The sequence below is a fragment of the Crocuta crocuta genome, unplaced genomic scaffold (assembly GCF_008692635.1).
Source record: "Crocuta crocuta isolate KB4526 unplaced genomic scaffold, BGI_CrCroc_1.0 scaffold299, whole genome shotgun sequence".
Classification (NCBI taxonomy): Eukaryota; Metazoa; Chordata; class Mammalia; order Carnivora; family Hyaenidae; genus Crocuta; species Crocuta crocuta.
The window spans coordinates 4,338,257-4,342,387 of record NW_027532747.1 but is presented as its reverse complement, the minus strand read 5'-3'; positions in this window follow the sequence as shown (position 1 = coordinate 4,342,387).

The following is a 4,131-nucleotide window of genomic DNA, read 5'->3' as shown; positions in this document are numbered from 1 at the left end:
AAAGCGAACGGTTTCCACGTCCGGAGTCGGCACGTGGAGCCAGCCCGAGTCTGGAGGTGAGATCCCCGCTGCCGGCCTCGTGCATGCCGCGTGTGAGGTAGAAGCCAGGGCAGGAAGGTGTCCTTTGAAAAGGCGCCCAGAGTGCAGACGCTACTTCAATGCCGGGAAAAGAGCGCAGGAGGAAGGAGCCTCCTGCTTTGAAGGGTTGCTCCCCGCGTCAGTGAAAGGCTCTGGCTCCTTTCAGAGCAAATTTTGCCAAGCGCTGTTCTATCCATCAGGCGCTGGATGGGCGTGCCACACGGGGACCAGGAAACGCAGGCTCCTGGCATTCACTCACTCACTCAGTGAACACTTAATCGGCCATGACCCTGACCAGCTCTGCGTCCACAGCACCTTACCAGGGGTCACTTTGCATCATTGCACGGTGTCCCCCAAAAGATGTTGAAGTTCTGACACCAGGACCTGTGAATATTTGGAAATAAGGTCTTTGTAGATGATTAGGTTAAGTTGAGGTCATCAGCCCAGGTGCCAATCCAATATGACGTGTGTCTTTCTAAAAAGGGTACATTTGGCCACAGATGCCCACTCCGGGACACCGTCACATGAAGATGAAGGCAGAAATCAGAGGGACGCTTCTACAAGCCAATGGGCACGGAAGACTGCCAGAATCACAAGAAGCTAGGGAGAGGCATGAGCAGAACGTCCCCCACCCCAGCCTCAGAAGGAGCCCACCCTGCCCACACCTGGATGTCAGTCTTCCAGCCTCCAGATCTGCAAGAATAAACTCCTGGGGTTCAAAGCCACCTGGTATGTGAGACTTTGCTACAGCATTCCTAGCAAATGGATAGGTCAGGCTGGCGAAGGGCGGAGGGAGGCAGTCGTGTAAATTGTACAGTAGACGTGTGCATGGAAAGCCTCAGGGACGTGACGGGGCAGCTTGTGCCGTGGGAGGACAGTGGGAGGGACTCACAGGGACAGAGACCTCCCCAGTCTCCCTTAACATCTGAGAAGATGCTTCCCATCCAGCAGGTGCATCAGGGCTGGGAGTAAGGACAAGAATAAGGATCTGAGAAGGGGGGGTACATGAGGACCCGTGTCCCCCTTTGACCTGTATCCCCAATAGTGGGAGTGCCAGCAGACAGAGAAGTCAGCCAAAATGCCCTGTTCTCAAGGGATGGGAATGGAGGCGTCTAATAGGATGCACAATCTCAGAACCTTTCTAACCTGACCCACCTTCCCCCCAACTTCTTTCAGTGGCATTTCCAAAGTCATCGTTACCTTTCTTACTCATTTCATTAAAGTCACTAATTTCAAGTTCCCTTAAATCCAATATGAGCTTTCTTTTCTCTCCCTCTCCCTCCCTCTGTCTCTCTCTCTCTCTCTCTCTCTCTCTCTCTCTCTCTTTGAGAAAGAGAGTGTGAGTGCCGGAGGGGCAGCGGGAGAGAAGGAGAATCTCAAGCAGCCTCCAGTCCCAGTGCAGAGCCTGATGCAGGGATTGATCCTACAACCCCGGGATCAAGACTTGAGACAAAATTAAGCATCAGCTGCTCCACTACGGAGCCACCCAGGCAGTTTCATCTTTGAAAGGAAGCACCAGCAATCATAATGATACCTGCGAAACCTTGGTCAAAGGGCAGGGTCAGGACTTGTAAGGAGAAGGGTGCTGATTTCGCTCTTCTTGCACGTTCCCTGTGACTGGTAGACAGACGGCGAAATTGACTTGTTTCTGTTGTGGCTGAACCTGGCAGATGAAGGGGAAACATACTCGTCCACTGTTTCCTGAGCTCACCAATGTGTCTGAGGTCAAGCAGCAATTTGAGGTCTGTGTCAGGTGTGGGGTCTGTGTCCTCTGCAGTCTGGGATATTTTATCACCCAGAAAATCCCTGTCCAGCCAGACCAGATATCCGAGGTAACACTGGGGATTATGTGCGCTCTCTACACACAGTTGCACGCAGCTGTGGGTCTGTCTGGATGCCTAAGTTTAAAAGTCGGGGTCACCGTCAGCTGCAGGGGCAGTGATGGCTGGCATTCATTGCCAAACCAATGGTTGTTGGGTTTCGATTTTCATGGGTCACCAGCCTTGAGCCTTTAGGACACAGCTGGGACCCTGGGGGGCGTCCCCTACCTGCCCTCTCCTCCTGGAATCTTGAAAGATTGCTTCTGTTTCTATTTTAGTCCGCATCATAATCAGGTGCTTCTTGTGTTTATTATAAAAGATAACTAATAATTATCAAATATGTATTGTGTGCTGGAAACTTTGCGTGTCGTATACACAATTATTTGTAAAAATTACCATTTACTGGTCGCAGGCCCGCCCACCAAGCTTGTGCTGGGCCAGAGCCTTGACCTGTAGGGACGATTTCTCATGTGATTCTTCTAATGATCCTGTGACTGACATCACCCCTTTTTTATAGGTGAGACAATTGATCTTCAAAGGGGCTCACTAGGCTGGCCTCGGAGCAGAGACTCAGAGCCACTGTGGTCTGCTCTACACACTGCATGTCACTGTACCCTTCTCTTTTTGTCTAGGGCGCTGCTGCTCCAGGGTTGGGTGATGCTGCTTAGGCTATGCTACAGGTGGATTTCCAAAACCAGGCCCGAGAAGACAAGGGGGTTGGGCCATGGCTACGTTCGTGAGGGGTGGAGGCACACAAGAAGGCTATAGTATTCTTGAGGATAAGAATTAGGAAACAGTAGGGGCACCTGGGTGGCTTAGTCGGTTAAGCGTCCGACTTTCGCTTAGGTCATGATCTCGCGGTTCGTGGGTTCGAGCCCCGCGTCGGGCTCTGTGCTGACTGCCAGCTCAGAGCCTGGAACCTGTTTCAGAGTCTGTGTCTCCCTCTCTCTCTGACCCTCCCCTGTTCACGCTGTCTCTCTCTCTCTCTCCTAGAAATAAATAAAACATAAAAAAAAAAAAGAATTAGGAAACAGTTATACTGGGCTTGCACACACCAGTCACCTCTCGGACGCTCTCTGTTCACGGTGAAGCAAGAGTTTTGGGAAGAAAAATCTCGCCCACAACCGCTAACATACAGCACTGGGGATGATTCCAGAAAACAACTGCTCGAATAAACTCTGGACACACTGTAGGCACCCTCCGTGCGTGTCTAATTTCCATACCCCGCTGGACTTCCAGCCAGCGCCGTTGGTGGCCCAGAAATCTATGTTTCGCTGTGTGCTCGCTATTTAATACCCAGCCTTGTTCCCAGCTGTGTTCTGTAGACCTGCGAACATGGAGCAAAATTCCAGGAACGTCGACGAGGAAAGAGCATCCAACCCTTCTGCGTCGAGAGCACGCCTGTGCAGCAATGGGATGAGAGCTGGAAGACTGGGTTGGACCCACGGTTCGGTCACACGCCAGCTCTGGAAACTTGGAGAATGTCTTGATCTTCCCTGAGCCTCAGCTCCTTCACTTACCAAAGCAATAGTTACGGCACAAGGCTTCCGTAGGGTTAAATAGGGCAGTGTGTGTGTGAAATCCAGGCTTCCAAGCTTCGTGACATTTCTCCGGCACATGTAGCTAACCACCCTTCTTGGCTTCCTCTTTGTCTCGCACATGTTTCTCGGGACTCTATTTGTGAGCACAGCACAGAACTGGATAATGACCTGCTTCCCAAGATCCCCTGTCCCTGCTGCTGGCACGTGGGCAAGCGACTGCCAAGATAAATAGATAGGCATCCCCCAACGGTGCTCCAGTTTAACATGAGAAATAGATGTAAGTGCAGATACTATCAGCATAGACATCAAGGCTGGGAGTTGTTATAAATGAAGGAATAGAGACGGGGAAAAGCCAAGAACAGGAGATGTTTCCCTCCATCTGAGAAAGTCCAAGAAATTATCTTACAATGCTTACCCTTCTAAAGACAGGGAAACGTGAACTGGGTCCCGAGGAGTGAGTGAAAATGAGCAGATGTCAGTCATCTTGTAGACTTTCATTTAAAAGATGAATAAATTCTGGGCATCTAATATAATGGTAGTTATAGTTAATGATACTTTATTGTATATTTGAAATTTTCTGAGAGAATATATCTTAAGCCTTCACACATACACACACACACACACACACAAAGTAACTGTGTGAAGTGATGGCTAGTTAATTAACTCGATTGTGGTAATTAGTTCACAACGTA